Source organism: Calidris pugnax, unplaced genomic scaffold (genome assembly GCF_001431845.1).
Source record: "Calidris pugnax isolate Ruff unplaced genomic scaffold, ASM143184v1 scaffold4, whole genome shotgun sequence".
NCBI lineage: Eukaryota > Metazoa > Chordata > Aves > Charadriiformes > Scolopacidae > Calidris > Calidris pugnax.
The window spans coordinates 6,466,429-6,485,223 of record NW_015090781.1 but is presented as its reverse complement, the minus strand read 5'-3'; the positions used below and the strand labels follow the sequence as shown (position 1 = coordinate 6,485,223).

Here is an 18,795-nt window from a genome sequence, read left to right as displayed (position 1 = left end):
CTGTGAGCTACGCACAGGGAAAAACAACATATTAAGACTTTACTGAAATCTCCAGGAACCTGGGGTTTCCTTTTTTTTTTTTCTTTTCTTCATTCTTTCTATTCCTTCTTTGTTCTTCCCAGGGATGTGGTTGAGGCATCATCCCTGGTGGTATTTAAAAGATGGGTTGCCGTAGTGCTTAGTGACATGGTTTAGTGATGGGCTTGTATCAGGGTTAGGTTGATGGTTGGACTAGCTGATCTTAAAGGTCCTTTCCAACCTAGACAATTCTATGATTCTATTTCCTAATCTTATTCTAAGATTCCACAAATAATCCATGAGTAATTTATTCAGTGACTTAAGTTCCCTTTCATGATCACCACTTCTGTATCCATGAAGAGTGCTGCCAGCAGCAGCTGCTCAAGCAACTTAGATGATGTGGTTTGTGCTCTCCAATGGGATGAGCTTCTTAGCACTGCACTTTATGGCAGTCACCACTAAGGAAGCCTCTGTGTCACTGGTGTGCCATGACCATCATCTCTTCATAGGGTTTCTCCTTCTCCCTGCCACGTTCTCAATTACCTTCAGCTCGTATGCTCGCTCTTCCAGTTTCCAACCACTGTCCTCACTGTGGCCATAACAGCAGATGGAGGAATCTGGGAGGGGAGTGAACATCTTACTATTCTTTGTCTGTGCTTCCCTCAAATCACTGTTTTGTTAACTGCTCGGCAGCTAAGCTAATGCCTCAGCATTAGACTCACGGGATATTAGAATTATACAGGGGGAAAAGGATATGAGTAGCAAGAGGAAGTGTTAATACACCGTGTTTAAAGCAGGTCTTTCTGTCCTCTTGCATCAGGTAGCTGTAAGCAAGCCAACAAGATTTCTCATTTAAAAAGAAAAAAACTGCAAAAAACTTTTTTTTTTTTGGTAAAAAACCTGGAAAAACCACTGCAGGGAGCAAATAAACAACTTTTGGTGCATGTGTATGTGGCAGCTCTCCCTCTGGGAAAAGTTGTTATTCTTCTCTTCATGATTTATCTACTGCTCAAACCTCCACGTCCTCCTCACCCTTCAGCAGCTGCCAGTTCACATGGAGTTTTGCGACGTGATCGTCGCTGATGCATCTCATGAGGCTTTATAATGCCACCTTCATTTTCCACTCTGACCAACTCTCTCCCCCTTAAACTTCCCACAGGGCAAGAATTCGAAAGAAACAAAAGAGGAGTCAGTCACCTAACTTCACATTTGCAATGAGTGGCTGCAGCCCGAGCTGAATCAGAGCCTTTTGAAATTGAGTCATTTTGTCTAGTTTGCTCTAATGTGATAAGCTAGATGGGATAGAAATTCTATATATTATTGCATAGAATTATTTCAAAACATGGAGCTAAGATAAAAGCAGAGTCCAGGGAGGGCTAATCTGTGCCTGGCAGCCCACACTTTAATCACATGCCGATTACTTTGTTAGTCATCTCTTCATCAGTGCTCTCAACCCACTCCTGCTCCTCCTGCAGTAAACTTTAATTAACCAAAGAAACACTGGAGTTACTCACTGAGAAGAGAGAAACAGAAAAATGGAGGAGCTGAATGCCTCTCATCACAGGTGAGAGTGAATCAGTTTGGAGGTCGAGGAAAGGTCAACTCTGTAAACTAAAGCAGCAGGAATATCTGTCTGGGAGTGAACATTTTGAAACAATCCAAAAAAGAAGATTTTTGTACCGTTGCACTTTCATATTTCTTTCCCTGGCATATGTTTCGGGATAACAGCTGGTCTTTTACAATAAATTAAACAGAAAAAAGCAAATAGAACAACACATGAGTCACCTGCGTGGAGAGTTCACTAAAATCACTGCTCTTCATCTGCTGTGCATTATCCTTACTCTGATGGGACAATTGTTAGCTAAAAGCCAAAACCAAGCAAGTCACATAATAGCAATGTTTGTACTTTCAGCTGAGCCTTCAGTTCTTTCTAATTTTAGTGAGCTAGCACCACCCCTACATGTCATGTCGATTACCACAACAGTAACAGCATGTCATGCCACCACCAAGTAACATCTGAGGTGTTATGGTTTTGTTATGCTCTTAGGGATAATAATTAACCCTTGATGGAAAGGAAACCACTACAGTAAAGGATGATCCCACTGTACAACTAGTTGAACAAGTTGTCATGACTGGCCAAAGAGAATCCATGGCAGAGCTAAGGTGTTACCCTCCTGGATTGCCATCCTTGCACTAGCACTCTTCCCTGCCACATAAAGCCAGGCAGCATGAGATCTGGAAGATGGTTAAAGGAAAATAAGGTTCTGGCTCTTCAGCTGGGCGCATTTCCATATCAGTTCTGGAGTGTGAAGAACCTGCTAGAAGACCTTAGCTACTAGGTAAGTATCAGAGAAACAAAATAGTCTGGCAGGTCCCAGACTCTACCGTGGTTGACAACAGCAGCCAGTACTCTGAGTCACATGGAGGAGCTGTGCTTCAGACAAAAGCTGCCTATTAGCCTTGCACGCTCATAAAAGATTCTGCCTCGCATCCTGCACCCAGCATGCACCTGGCACATTTGCATAATTTGCAGTATTAGAGTAGAAAGAGGATTATGAAAACAATGACTGAGGCAATATTCAGCTCCAAATGGATGTGCTGCTGTTACCCGGCCACAACAGGCTGCTGACACAACTAGCTTTAGATAGATTTGTCACTTCCTTGGCCTCATTGTCCCTTCATTCTTCTCATAACCTCCGTATTACTCTATTAATGCCTCTCCCAAGTTCTTTCTTCCCACTTCTCACCACGATCTACATTTTGCCCATCCTTTGCACTCTGCCACCTCACCATTCTCTCCCTTTCTCCCACTCATGGTGTGATGCCTCTCTTCACGCCAACATCTCTGCTTCAGCCACAACAGACCAAGATTGACTAGACCAGGATTCTGCTTTGTCAGTGATTTCTGGCAGATATCCGAGAAGGAGAGTAAGAATCAGCCTCTTTTTCCTCCACTTGTGGATCCTCCCCGCTTCTTCTGCCCCTCACCTTGCTGTCGTTCAGCACTTGCTCTCATGCCTGATCATGTGAGGATACAAAAGATTCTAATAACTAGGTTTGAGAAGAACAAGAGCAAAGCTTTGCAAGAGCTCGCCATCTGGACAGTGTTCAGTATAGAGCTGTCACTCAGTGCCACATTCACATGCCAAGTCAGATCTATCATTACAGAGATGGCAGTATGCATGGGCTATATCCACAGCTGAAGCAGGGCAAATCTCAAAGAATTAATCTCCATTTTTACACACGCTATTTTATCTCAGGCAATGCTGTAGAAGCAGTGCCCCTGGTCTGGCTACTTCCAGATGCTCCTGCTGCATCCCAAACAGCAAAACAAGCACCAAAGATAACAAGGACTTGCTCCTCCCAAACACAACGCGAGAGGCAGGAGATTCTTTCTTACCATTAAGGCTCCTGTTCCCCTGAAATAATTTCCATTTTGCTGCAGCAAACTGCCATCTCCCTCCCCGAATCAAAACCCCCCAGTGGTAAGTGCAGTTAGCCACCTCTGTATTCCACGGTTTGGAAAAGGGAGAATGACTGCTGTGTTGGCACAGGAAGGATATGCAGGCAGCCACACACAAACTTGCTGACCTGGCACAACATTCAGCTGTAACACAGAACTATTTTCCCATGCAACTCATTGTTAGCAGTTAATTGCCAACACTGTAGAAAAGGCTGAGGGATGAGGAGGGAGGTTACAGGAAGGAGAGCACAATCCAGAATGCCGTTCTGCAGCCCAGAGAGCAGGCAGGAGAAGCCAGCAGAGGCTGCCTGGACAATGGGGAAGGCTGAGGGAAACCAGCACCGTGCAACAGCTTGGCTCCAAACAGAAGTGAGGCTGGATCACCACAGAAATCAGCTTCACAGCATCTCTCGTGCCCACCACAAAAGGAGTGACTTTGGAGCCAAAGAAGCCCGCTTACTAACACTAGCACTCTTCTCTTTAGCTAGCATTCAAAAAGGAATGCTTTTTTTTTTTTTTTTCCTAAATTTAAGATAGTTTAAATCACTGTATGATCTGTTATGGCAGAAATCTGCATGTAGACATTTGTACCTACCAGTTGGTAGAGAAGCTCCTCTAACATTATGTACAGCTAAAACCCAAAAAAAGTCTTAACTAAGCTTCACAGTCCTTTTATTATAAATAAACATCATGCTTCACTATGCCATCTTATCCATCACAGTCCCCTTCCTTTCTGCTCAGTGGGATCCTTGAGTCCCTCCTGAGATCAAATCCCTACCAGGAGCTGTACGTTATTATGTCCCCCAGCTGTAACCCTGCTTAGGATATTAAAAAACAAAAAAATATATGCTTCTCAATAGCACTCTCTTGATTACCTAATTGATTTTTAGAAATTAACAATAATAATGCTAAAACACCCAGCAGCCTAATTATCAGCCGCTTTTCATTTATACTCCCATTAAATTCCCAGCTGCTTTGCAAAGTGACAGGCTGCTGCGTGAAGGCTGCCTCGTACGCTCTCACTCGAGCCCCTTCCATTTATTCCACAGAGAATGACGACACAAATAACTCAGAAGCCTGCTCGGTGTTTGGCAGATGCCATTCACATATGACACACTATTCAAAAAGCAAACAGCAAGAATGACATGACGTTCTAAAAGAAAAAACAGGGCATTTTCTTCCTCTCATGCTAACAGTTAATTTACAAGTATCCACTAATCTCTTCACTATCCAAAGGAATTTTACTTTCAGCCAAATCTGCCAGCTTACCTGTCTTGCAACAAACCATGGCTGAAGAGGAGGTAGGTGTGAATAGAGCAACTGCTGTTGAGGGTGGGGGGAGAAGAACCATCTGAAAGCAAGGTGTCTGCATGACTGGCAGACTCTAGACAGGACCCTGAGGTATCAAAGTACTGTCTTCCAAACCCCAAACCCATCCAGCTGGGCTTCTTGGCAGGAACACCTCAAAAAGAAGAAAGAACCTGCAATTACATTTTGTTGGCGTTGGAACATGCTAAATTGACTGAATATGTGTCAACTTTATGCGGCGAGATGTTTCAGTGTCTTTAAAATGTATTTGCAGGTGTATATCTAATTTGCCAGGGCATTCTCACAGCAAGCATACGGGCACTTTCACTGACATTTACACCAAGAACAAATCTGCACCATCTCAGCTGGGAACTTGAGTAGTTTTGCTAGACAGAACTAAGTTGATTTCAGGCTGCATGTTATAAGGGAACACAGAGAGGTGTGTTATAGCCATAGGAACAACCTTGGTGTAACTCATCTGGCAATGCTTTGGCCCCTGAACTACTGTTGCCCATCAGGTGGTCCATTAAAGCTGATGCAGTTTTTACACACACATTCTTGCCCACTAAGATACTGGCTGGGACTTGCCTGCCTGTTTCAGGTTTAGCAAAAGGCTCCCATTGTAAAATTTTACCTACTGTGTATTCCAGATGGAATAATCCAGATGACCTAAGGATAAATGTTCTAAATAATGATCAAATGCCCTGAGGCATTTCGTTTTCCAGGACCAACTAATCATACTCTGCCTGATAGCTTAATTCAGTCTCCAACAAAAGTGAGAAAAACAACTGAGACATCTTCAAGTAATTACATTTTCACAGCAACCAATTTTATCACCATATAAAATGAAGTTATTTCTATCCATTCACACTACTCATAACGAAAGAACCCAGAAAAATACAGAACATGTACAATACCATTTTTAGAGCAGCCATCAAAGGCCAAACACAGCCTTCGGACTCAGCTGATGTTTGTCTATTCCTGATTTAAAACAGTGAGAAAATGGGATATTTGGGCCATATTTGGTTTAAAAGTTTTATTAAAAGGACTCCTCCAAGCCAGTCACAGGACAGAGAACAAAACATGTAGCCTATAACGTTGGACACGCTCAATTTCTGAACACATATTTTGCATTTAAAGAAGCAAAGTATGTCATGAATGAATGAATATGAATAAATAGTTCTGGACTCAAGCAGGATACAAAGTAATATAAGGAAACAGTTTGGCAGTATCAGTTGACATATGAGGTGAGAATCCCATTCTTTAGTGGTATAAGGGTTGTAAAAAAGCATCCTCATTTAGGTCAGAGCCCCTGCACCAACAGCAATATTCCCTGTACGTTCATCTGGAGCTGAGGTTACTACATTTTGCTCACTGAGATCTTGGGACAGGTGCAGCTTATAAACCACAAAACAAGCCAAAGTAGAAGATGCAGCCTTAAATACTAATTTGTAGTAAAGGCCACAACCTAAGCTGAAAGGAGAGAGAAAGAAAATTTGCACTTTTTATTTTAGGGCTTAACTCTGCCAAAAAGCCAACCAAAATACCCTGAAAAAGCAATTTTTGTTAAAATTTTTTTACTCGCTCACTTTTGTCTTGTAAATGTTGTTTTCAAAGACAAATTAAAAACCTGAAATAGTAAAATATGGAAATGCATAATAAACCTAACAGGCTTGCAGAAATTAGTGAAATGATCTGCATGCCTCGGTTCATGTTTTAGAATAAATCAGATGTCAAGTTTGGACTCAGCCTAGTATTTTGCAGGTTTTTTTTACCGTGGGGTAACCAAAATATGAATAATGTACTTATTTTAAGTTCTGTTACCAAGTCCATCAAAAACACTTGTGTGTCTTACACTATCTTCTAACTATCCTCAAGCAACATACACATCTTATTGATGATATAAACCTGATGAATTACAACTGGTTTCATCATCGTGTAGGTCATAAACCACAATACTGACCAAAAGCACGTTTTTACAAAATAATTTGGAGTCAGTCAGGTTTCTGAGTTTTAAGATTTGGTACTTGGAACTGGACCAAGAATCAGGAGACAAACACATGTGAATTTAAAGCAAAGGGCATATTTACTACAAATGATGTTCCCTCTCTTGCATGACTATAAATATTTGGGTGGCTTATTTTTGAAGGAGTAAGGAACAGGCAACAAAATTAGTTTCAGTGATTCTGTTTGTTAGAGAAAACAAGATGGTTTTATTTATTGGTTTATAACTGAGTGCTCTGGGACCTTTCCTGATAAATGCTTCACTAGCTGAGTCACAGCGTGCGCAGGATTAGTCATGGCTGTAGAAGTGCCCCAAATTTTCATTTACAGCCACATATTTACCTGATGTGCATTCATTTCTTCTGTAAATTGAAACTCTCTGAAATGGTGTGCTTCAGAAGCTCCTGGGTCCGTCATCTCCACCACGTCACCACACACTCCACCTGCGCTGGTGGAACACGAGGGTCGGGCACGACAGCAACGCAAGAAGGAAGGTGGTTTCTGCTGGCCCTGCTGGGGAAGAGGAACGGAGGGCTCACAGCTTGTACATCAACATATGTTATGTGGGCCACAGCAGAGCAGAGCATGCGTCATGCTGACTTGCTGCTATTTTAAGCAGCAATGGGTAAACTAAATGACTTAGACAAGCCACCAAGCACCCTCCTCTCGTTACAGGCTCCAGCGGAGGAGTCTGGGTGTCCAGCAGAACCTCTGGGCATGTTAGCTTCTACCCTGTGGTGCTCCCACTCTGCAGGACAAGAGGTAAGTAACTGCTCAGGGTTAAACTGCAAATCCCTGGCAAAACCCCTATCGATACCTCAGGTCTCCAGGTTTTAAGTCACCCTCTCCATGTAATCCCTAAAAATCCTCTGCCTGGCAGATCCGATCTAGCAAAGCCTGGTTCTTCCATGAGAGGTGTCAATGATTGCCTACATCGGATCACCAAAGACCTGGCACCTTATCTCAGGTACCTTTCCTCACAAACTTGAGCAGAATCTGTGCCCGGGCGCATGCACAAGTCATCTGCATGAGAGGCTTGCATAAAGCAACAGGAAGATCAAACCTGACCACATGATCAAGAGCATGAAACTAGAAATGTACGATTCCTAAATGGCTTAAATGAATAGCCAGCCCTTGAAAACTTATGGCACCTGCCTTTTCTGCACCTTACATCCAGCTTTTATACATACTTTAAACACGGCACTATTTAGACATGGAGAGCCCTTCTGCTGATGCCCACATCCTTATGCTACCTGTGTCAATGATGCTGCTTTCTCAATCGTTTTCTGCCCAAGGGACACCTCTGAGACTTGTCCCCAACGAAGTGAGCTATAGTCACACTTGAAGTTACCTCAAATGGAAGCCTATCTTAAAGGAAAAAAAATTTAAAAGAGCAAATGGTAAAGTGAAAATTATTTAAACTGCACTTAAAGAACATTTTATTACAGGAATAGCTCCTACATAAACTCTTTTAAATAATTTTTTACACAAAAGCAAATCATGGTGAAGCAGACAGTGAAGTCTAAATGATGGCCCTGTGCTGCTCTGTGCTGGCTGATGTTGTTTACAGCTTTGAAGAAAAATACAGAGGCCAATTTGCCTAATGCAAACATATAGCTCCACAAGACCAATCTGTTTCTCGTGAGGTGAATATACATTTTATTTAGTTTACCATGTCCATGTGGACATGGACTCAATTTTGCGTTTCTTCCTGCAGCAGAACCCGAATTATTAACTCTCATCTGTAGGTTAAACCCCGCCTAACTTCCTTCCTTTTATTATTCTATATTCTCCTTCCTCTCTTCCTGTTTCTGTGCTAAGGGTGCTGACATCTACTTATGACAACATTTTCTTCCTCACTTTCAACAATTTCTTCAACCAACAAATTGCTGTAGAAGGTTCTTAACTGGTCTAATTAGATGCACGGAGTCCTTTAATACCATGTAAATGTAAATACAGTATCTAAAAGCTTGACCAGCTCCAAAAGAGAAGTGAATCAATATCTACTGAACACTATGTACTGAAATCACTTATTTTATTAATACAACAGATGATAGTACTAGTCCACAGAGACTTATCCAGTGATTTAGAATTTAAAAACCAATAGTATTTTCATGCTCAGATCTATACAGATGCTCCAAAGAAATCTTGAGATATTATTTCCCAAGAGGCTTTGTCAAAAAAAAAAAAAAAAGGAAAAAAGGATTATCATAGCTGATCTAATTTCAACCACTCTGCACCACAGTTCCTGACAACAGCTCCCTCAAGGTTAGCCTTAAAATTGTATCACAGCCTAATCTGGATTTGTTTTACATCAGTCTGAAACCATGTCTATATTTTATTGAACTCTGATTTTGTTATTGGTTTCACATATTATCCAGATTAAATTTTTAAGATGGTTTCGTGGTTTAAAAAGCATCATCATCTACTGGCGCGGAGTTTTTAGTGCAGCAGGAAATGGAATTAGGAAAGATCTACTGACTTAATTGAAGATGCCACTAAAAGCATTTGTGAACTGTAAATATCCTGCCCTTCTGATTTCAGCAGTCATCCTGGGAGGAGAGTGTGGAGCAAACTGCTCTCTGTGCACACAAGCAACTCTACTGTAGAGAAGTCTGTGATATAGCCCATGCCTAAGTACTTCAGAGCCAGGGGTGCCTGTAGACCGGTTAACATCAATATGATTTTCACATGTGCAATAATTTGATAAGAAAATTGTGCTATGTTGTGCCTTATCTCTAGCTCCAAAGGTAACACCGTCTCTGGAAGAAACACATAGTTCAATAACACAAACCCCACTACCTTCTCCACTGCTGCAACGTATATTCAAATCCCCGAAGTGACTAAAAAAAAGGAGAAAGGTACTATGAAAACTCATCTAGAGACATTGGCATATCTTGGCTTGACAAGGGACAGAAAGAATATTAAGAAGGGCTACTTCAGTTATGTCAGTCAGAAAAGGAAGGCCAAAGAAAGTGAACCAAGAAAGAGAACACCTCTCCTATGAGGACAGGCTGAGAGAGTTGGGGTTGTTCAGCCTGGAGAAGACAAGGCTCCAGGGAGACCATACTGCAGCCTGCCACTACTTAAAGGGGACTTATAAGAAAGATGGGGACAAACTTTTTAGCAGGGCCTGTTGTGATAGGACAAGGGGTAATAGTTTTAAGCTAAAAGAGGCTAGATTTATACTAGATAGAAGGAAGAAACTGTTTACAATAAGGGGGGTGAAACACTGGCACAGGCTGCCCAGAGAGGTGGTAGATGCCCATCCCTGGAAACATTCAAGGTCAGGTTGGTTGGACAGGGCTCTAAGCAACCTGATCTGGTTGAAGATGTCCCTGCTCATTGCAGGGAGGTTGGACTAGATAACCTTTAAATGTCCTTTCCAAACCAAACTATTCTATGTTTCTGTGATTCTATATGCAAATGCTATTTTCTATGCTCACTATTTGATTTACCAGGCAGTTACTGTCTTCATTCTATTACAATAAAAAGGACGTGGAGAGCCCAAATGAATGCCCTAAACTAGATGTATTAATGCCATGAGTGTTAGTGAAAGAAGCCTGCTTGGAAATATCTCCAAAAAAAAGTCAGAAGATTAAAACTCTATGTTAGAGTTTTCTACTATGTTCTATCCCTGTGGCTTAAGATATCAGTGTCATGACTCACTCCGGGGATTGAATTGCTCCCTGGGCGACACGACCTCCTCATACCAGCTTTGTTCCTCATACTAGTACAAATTGGTCATCCATGAACACTGAATGAAGAAACTTCCTTATTAGTCATATCTGGATCTATAACACCAATACCACAAAATGATGTTTAAACAAGCCCACTGCTGCTTCAGGTATGTGGTCTTCCAACATTTCAAGGCTAAATAGTTTCATCAGGTGTGGGAGGGCAGGTAGAAAAAGGAAAGAAGTTAGACACATAAGATAATCTGGTTTGTGCCTCTAGATAAAATCTACAGATCAGCACTGCTTGCAGCAGTTTGGATCTGTATTTGGCTTTTCATGTTTATTTGCTCGATTGGTAAATCCTAGGGAGATTCTGAGACTGATGCTTAAAAAAAGCAAACGATAAAAACTCACCAAGCCTTCAAACTCAGAAGGCTCAGCTCGTAGTTGCACTTTAGCTGATTAGCTGCCCATGCTTACTTATGCTGTAAAACACTGCTCCTTCCATATTCAATTAAAAACTACACATCAAATGCTCCTGCCAAGCACAGGAAGAACAGATGTTTGCCTACACGTGCTCCTCCCTACAACTGTCCTGGAAAAGTTCAGAACATTGCTGACCTGGCATGAAACTAAAAACCCAGAGAAAAGCAGGCTGCATCTCAATAATCAGTGCGATTATAGGCTTGGTTATTTAATTCAAAAGACAATGCAATAGTATGAAATAATATCCATTATAACGATCACTGACAATAATCATCATCTTGCTCGCAGTGACATTGGTTGCTTTTTGTTTCAAGCTCTCTCTACTGCTAACAGTACAGGGCTAGATGCCACGGGACAGCATATTTTACCTTCTCACCAAATTACATGAATAAGCTTGACCAAGATGAGGGTGAACATTCTCATAATTTCAGGGGACCTAATCAGAAACCAGCACCTATCCCTGAGTCAACAAAGTACCAAACTAAGTTCTAAATGCTCCTGCAGCTCTAAAGCTCGAAAAAGACTTTGAACTCAGACCTTCTCACAAAGCACGCATAGTATGGGGAATGAAAATCCTCAGGGAAAAAAAATCCAGCATATGAAACAGCACAACGTATCAATTATACTTTTTCTCCTTTGTAAGTAAAGTATGTAAATAGCACTGCACTCAAGTCAGATGAAGTTACTAAAAAATTGAAAGAAAAATTAAAAAAAGCCCCAACCAATCAAAAACCTGACATAGATTGTTAACCAATGCATGAGTAAAAGTTATCCCATAGCCCAAACATGGTGTTGATACCTCTGTGTGAACAAAAATCATGCAGTTAGGCACCCAAATCTCCTCTATCTTAGTATACTCTTGGTAACCTATCATCTTGGTTTCCCTGTCACATGGAGATGAACGCCACAATATTTTTTATATGAAATTTTGCTTTTAAAAAAATATCAACCAGTAGCTCCATATTTTTTTCCTTCAAGTGACATATAAATAGAAACATTGGCAAGGAGAGTTTTAAGTGCCCATCTGATACACTGTTCTTTTATTAGTAGCCTCTGCAAAGCACCATTTGGCCAAGCATCCAAACTGAGTTCATTTGGAGACAGCTGCAATGATAACAATTACTGTAAGAGCCACTTCAGTTTCATTTTCAGAGGAAACATCTGTAGAAGGACTTTCAGTTTCTCTGAGTGTTGGATCAGCTGTAGGACGTGAGACAACACACTGATTACCAGGAACAGGATGCTAAACCACATGAAAGCAGTCTCGCTGCTCAAGTAGTGACTAACATGATGTAGAAGGGAACATTTAACAAGTTCGTTCACGCCACAGGATGGGTGGTTGCCATCTCTCACCGCTATGTGCATACTCCAGAAATTCTCTCACTTCAGGAAAATGTGTCTGAAAGTCTGTCAGTAAAATGAAGGATGGAAAAGTTTGGAACGGCGACGCGCATATTTTGCATTTTATGCAAATCGTATGTGTTGTTTATATTGGTAAAGAAAGCACATTGATGTATGTGAATTCTGCAGCTACTATAGCACAGTTAATGTTTTTAAAGGTTCATGTAGATGGTAGTTAGCAAAAACAACCTCATCATAGTTCAGCATTAAAAATGTTAACTGTGGGCAACTTCTAGGTTCACAGGATGGAAGCAGAACATGGCATGGCAAAGTCAGACTTCGATAGTCCTTGATACTGCTCTGATGCCAGACATTCACAATCTGGTTCTACATCAGTGGAACTCACTTTTTGCCATGGAGTCTTCAAATTCCATTTTAAAAATAGAATTATTCATTTTCTTATTGGCTTTCATTTGATATGCATCAGTACTATGTCGGAGCCATTTTTAAGTATTCATTTCTACAACATAAGGTAGTTTTATTATCCCTTGTTCTACAGGAGGACAAAGAAACAGAGATATAGAGGTCCAAAGGTGTCTGGGTGACTAATTAAAGTTCCAATGTCATTAAACTTCAGAAGAGGCAGCAAATAATCAGAACCCTCTTTATAAATAAGTTTCACCATCTCAAATTGCTTCTTTCTATTTCACCCCTAAAAATTACTCATATGGCCTAAGTAACACTAATCAGGAGTGGCAGCTGTCCCAAGCCAAGATGCTCTGATTTTTCAAAACCTAGGAATGTATGACAGTTCCTAAAAGTAATCTAACCATGCCCTGGTGACAACAAAATTGCCTCCAGCTGAATCAGAGCTTTTTTGGTCAGTTTTCAATGACAAATCCCATGGGGCAATTAGCTCTAGGTTTACGCTCTGAGCTTTCTTTTTTTCCATACCCAGATCTACCTCACTCATGCTATGTAGATACTCCTACACAGGAGTAAATCCAGATCTTTATAGTGGTAGTCAGTGGCCCTCTTGCAAAGCTCTCTTCCTCTTCTTTCAGTGCCTTTATAATTCAGCAAACGAAGGTACAGGACCTAGAAACAACAGCTTATTTTTAACGACATGTCTGTGTTTACTGTAAATCCCGTGTTCTGAGCAGTGCTTAGACCAGAAGCGTGCAGCTCCCACGTGGGTGAGCCACCAAAGGCTGACTGCCAGCACTCAGCTGCAGCTGTGGGACACAGCAGAGGGGCTCGATCCTCTCTCTGTGGGGCTCTGCTAACCGATTGCCACATACAGGGGAAAACACACACGGTCATCACTGCTGCCAGCTGCACCTCACATCCTCTTCCCTCTCCTTTCACGTACTCATTACAAATTTCCCTCTCCCCATGCATACAATACCCTTCCTTCTGTCTACCCTCCCTACCTCAGGACTTAGTCTCCTCTCCCCTACAGCCACCCCACAAGCCATCACAGCAGCCCGCCTCATTCCTTACTTCCCAGGTCCCTCCCCACGCACAAACACAAAATACCCCTACGCTGTTTCCATATTAACCTCAAGTTCCTGGTTCCCAAACCTCCCACACTGCTGGCTCGCTGCTCCGAGCTCTTCTCCTCATCCTCCCAGGCTCCTCTGGCCACTGCAGCAGCCCTTGTTCCCTACTTTCCAAACTCCCCTCATCTTCGCAACTTTCCTGCCATTCAAACCCCTTCTAGACATAAGGAGTCTCAGCAACAGACTTCCCAGCACACCAAGAGGCAGAACCAGTGTCTCCAGCTGCCTTCTTCTGAAGTCCCCAGGCCTCCAGCACTGACATGCTCCCTGACGCAGATGGCAGAGTGCCTCGGAGAGAGAAGTCGCACCTTGACTTGGCATATTGCTCCCAACTGAAGGCTCGTGTTGAGCTCAAAATACCATCTGACAAACTGCAGGTTGTGTAGGCCTGGTTAGGACCCATCAAACGGACCTGCTGCTTCTGCCAGTAAAGTAAATGATTGCACTGGCAGGCTGTCATTTCCCACGTAAGCTGTCATTTTGTCAGCTCACAAGCCGTCAGTTGCAGGGGGATGGAAATCCAAGAGCCTCAGACCCTTCTGAAACAGATGACGTCCTAATGGGCGCAAGCTTTCCGTCCGTTTTTTCTAATTCTGATATTTTCTACTTATCTCCATGCTGACCCACCCTGGCTCTTATTCCTCATCCAGTTCTGATTCACTTTTCCTCATCGGTTTTTGTCACCGTGCCTCTTTTCACTGGTGGGGCGTAATTACTGCAATCATTCAGAGCACACAGTGTTTGAGCTCTCAGTTTCTTCACGTAGTACCACAATCCATGTTGGCTACCAGGATCGTAGGGGGTTAAATCACGTTTGGAAATGTGTACACGCTTACCTAACTGACTTAGCTTCCACACAAACCTCTGTGTAAACAGGTATTTCAAAACCTTACTCTTACGCCAAATTTCAGGAGAGTGGAACAGCAAAAAGCGAAGCCTTCAAACAAGCAGAACTTCTCCCAAAGAAGTTTCAAGCCACGCTATAAAATGAAGAGGCACTCGAACCTCTCAACAGAATAGCTGCAGATTTTAATAATGTGCCCGGCCAATCAGCATTTCTTTCTACAACTTGATTTGACAAGTGTCAAACTGCTGAAGCTTTGCGAAGTTCAGCCAGAGCCAAACAGCCAGTGCAGAAAAAAAAAAGCAGCTCAGTGGAACAAATATTGCAGGAGCAACAACAAAAAAACGCCTCATAATGGGAAATATCACATAACTGGACAAAGTTGACAGCTCTGCCCGTGATGACAAATGGTAAAAAAAAAACCCACAAACTAAAAACAAGCCAATTTTGCTTAGAGTTACAGGTCAACTGAAAGAAAAAAACCCACATCTTCAGGAAAACAACCCTCAAAATTTAAGCATTTATATATTTTCTTGGTGGTTTGATCCAAATGAATATATCAATGACCTTCAAGCCTGACATACTGCCCTACTGACAGGGCGATGCCTGCCAGGAAAGACTAAAAACATCCAGTGTCTCCATTTTGGCCTAGATTTGGATTGCAATTTCTAGCATGAGGACAGACTGTTTTGTTTGCAGATGGCAATTTTTTGCTAGTGGCTAGGTCCCTGTGCTGAGCACAACAATCCATCCGTACAAAATTGAAAAACAAGGACATTAAACCACTTGGATAGAATTGTCTTTATGGCATTAGTTGCTGCTGAGCACTCCGATCCCTGAGCCTTAGCTGCTTCAGGATTTAATGTTTAAGGAATGCAGAATATTGCTGATTTAAGTGTACTTCTTTAACTCATACACATTTCAAAACACTGTATAGTCCCAGCTATCCTCAAAAATAACTTCAGATATACGTTCCCATTAGCTCTAACTATAAAAATAAACCAGCAGACTGTAAAAAGGAGACATAATTGTGGATCTACAACAGAATAAGTTTCCTGCGTTGGTAGTTAAACACGGCTGGTGATACAGACGTCTTGTGCAGCACCACTACCATCTCCTGGACAAGCCAAGCATGGCTGCAGGAACCACCAGCCTCTTTTCTAACTGTAAATTATAATTTGCCCTGAAGACAGCCCCTTCATGAGCCCCAAGGCATGCCCAGCTGTGCTGGGTGCTAGGAACCTCACCTTCCCAACCAGCTGTGCCATTCCCTGCAGAGCATCACCGCTGCTGCGACCCCGACTGCTGCCCCACAGCACCAGCACGGCAGGAAAGTCTCCAGTTACACCAGTTTTCACTGGTTCTTCCCCAAGAACAGTCACGTCCATCAGAAAGCTTCCCACTAGGAATCAGAGCGAAAAAGCCTCAATGCTAATGGAAACAGAGTTTGGCTTAGATAAAAGCTGATCAAGTTGCCTTCTACAGCATCTGTGATGAAGTATTGTCTTAAATTTACATGCCTTTACTTGGCAATAAAATTACACTAAAATTCTATGTAAAATGTGATAAATTCCAGAAAAGTGGTATCAATTACTTTGTAATAATGTTATCACTGTGGTTTAACTTTATGGGCTGCAAAGAATATAGCTCAGTTCTATGAATACACTGTAATATGGCACTACAATGTATAAACACCTCATAAAACGTATGGATTTATGACAAGAAACAGTTCTGGCAGCTACTCTGTTTCCCAGAAATAAAAGTACTGGATGCAGTTATAAACATTCAGGTACAACACAAACGTACCTGAACTTGCTTTGTTCTCATAACAAGTACAGAAAGAACAAAATCTTGACAACTGGGTGTACATTGTTTTAAACAGTGCTTTTAATGTGCTACTATGCACATACCCCAAGCACCATATGCACATAAAAGCACCAACCATTTCATGAATTGTAAAACACATTGTATTATAAAAGAGCATTGTTACTCAAACACAGAAAAAAAATATCTCTATTTTTGGATGATGACAAATCCAGTTTTAAGGATCCAGTTAATGAGAATTTCCAATTTATAAAAGTTATAGATCAGTAGTTTCAAAATCTGGCTTGTCTTCCTATACATACCAGCATTTGCTTAAATGGTAGCACGTGTTCAAATAGCATCCAAAAAGGCACTATTCCGAGCTGAAAAAAACAAGAGAAAACAAACCCCCAAACCTCTTATAGATAATTGTACTTTTAGCTTTTAGTCAATGGGTTGTTGCAATGTTTTTATGTTTGGAAAGTATTTCAACTTATTTACATGTTGCAATCAAGCCGCCTCCTGGTCTTCTTTTATGAGTTAAACAGGTTTCTTCAGCCATTGAATAATGTTGGTGGCTTTTTAGAAGACCCCATAGAACTCCAGACTCTAGAACCATATACGCTGTCTCAGTATTAACTCTCACTAAAACTTGTATAGAGGTAAAATACCTGTTTATAAGTAAAATACCTATTTATGCTTGCTCCTGCTGATGCAACCACAGAAATATTCTCCTCTTGCTGTTGCTTTTGGAAGTACCCAGACATTGCATGCCTCCTCAGTCCCTCTCTGACTTTAATTGTGCAGATTTGTCCTAGATTTCTTGTTCTGAGACACGGAGCTGAAATTGACTGTACTAATGTGCATTTTAAGGTGCTCTCACAAAGTCATTCGGATTGCTCTGTATCAATAAATCTGTATGTCTTTTCAACTGTCACTGATCTGTCCACAAAGGCTTAACAGAAAACGTTTTCTATATCTATTTCTAGATTATTACTAAAAATACGAAAAAAGATGCTACTGTTATCTTCATTATTACACTTGGTCTCATCAATCAGTCTGTGATCTGCATCTAATAGTTTCTGTATTTTAATTAACAAATCATATACCAATATAGAGATGTAAGGTTTATCCTTGGTCAAAATATCCTCTGAGGGCACGAACCAAGCCTTGCAGGACACAGTAGATACGTTTTCCCCTTAGAATGCAAACAAACCCAGAGCCCAGGTGAAGTCATCTTCCTGTGGAGCCCTGCCTGCTGACGACCACGAGGGACAGGATGCTCGCAGGAGGCACTGATGCCCCTGGTAATACTAAGAAACTTTTTGGGCACCTGCTTAATTTGCCTGGCTCACAGGTTCAAGGCCAAATTGATTACTGGATTTCCACCAGGAAATATTTTTTTTCCTTCCTGTGACAAGCTTGAAGGGGCCCTTGAGCTCTCCTCCCTTTTTTCCTCTCCTGTTGTAGGACCAAATAGCAAAACTTACTCTCTTCTCAATTATTCGTAAGTTTTGTGTGGTTCTAAGTAGGAGCGATAGGAAGAGGGCTAACGGTTTTAAACTGGAAGAAAGCAGACTTAGATTATGTATTAGGAAGAAATTCTTTGCTGTGAGGGTGGTGAGAGCCTGGCCCAGGTTGCCCAGAGAAGCTGTGGGTGCCCTATCCCTGGAGGGGTTCAAGGCCAGGCTGGATGGGGCTTTGAGCAACCTGGTCTGGTGGGAGGTGTCCCTGCCCAGGACAGGGGGTTGGAACGAGATGATCTGTAAGGTCCCTTCCAACCCAAACCCTTCTGTGACGGTCAGTAACAAAGACGTGAGCGAGTGTACATTTAGTCCCAGGCACCCCGTGGTCCCCCCGCAGCAGCCATGGGTCAGACACCGCGCTTTGACACCACTCCTCTGCCCACAAAGACAAACGCTTTGCCCAGAAGCGGAACATTTCCAGTCTGCTGATCTCAATCCCCTCAGAGGGCAGCGCCGGCAGCGCGACAAGCCAAGCCAGCCCCCGCCCCGCCGAGCCGCGGCAGGGAGGGCTCCAGCCGTTTCCGGGCGGTGCTGCCGACCTCTCCTAACTCACCGGGGGACCGCCAGCCTCCCGGTTCGGCTGGGTCTGCCGTCCCGTCCCGTCCCGTCCCGTCCCGTCTCCCCGCGCGCCCCGCTCGTGGCCCTCGCGAGGCGGTTAAGTGCCCCGTCCTCCCGTCACGTGACCCCAGGCGGCTGACGCGCCGCCGGCAGCACGTGACCCGTCGGGGCGCTCTCGCGAGCGTCGCGCGCTGGGCCCCGTGCC

At 42.5% G+C, this 18,795-nt stretch overlaps 1 long non-coding RNA gene across 13 annotated transcripts in view; it reads right to left on the bottom strand.

Annotated features, from left to right (window-relative positions):
- LOC106898088 overlaps nt 1-18,640 on the bottom strand; it is a 74,085-nt gene extending 55,445 nt beyond the window's left edge. For 8 of the 13 annotated variants that reach the window (XR_001413863.1, XR_001413872.1, XR_001413874.1 and 5 more), the window contains exons 1-4: nt 16,830-18,183; nt 15,951-16,105; nt 7,136-7,306; nt 4,751-4,943 (exon numbers count right to left, since the gene is read on the bottom strand). This is a non-coding gene — a long non-coding RNA (uncharacterized LOC106898088). Of the gene's footprint in view, nt 1-4,750; nt 4,944-7,135; nt 7,307-15,950; nt 16,106-16,829; nt 18,184-18,585 lie in introns of those variants that run through there. The other 5 variants (XR_001413864.1, XR_001413870.1, XR_001413865.1 and 2 more) reach the window with 5 other exon arrangements.
- Nucleotides 18,641-18,795: the final 155 nt, after the last annotated feature.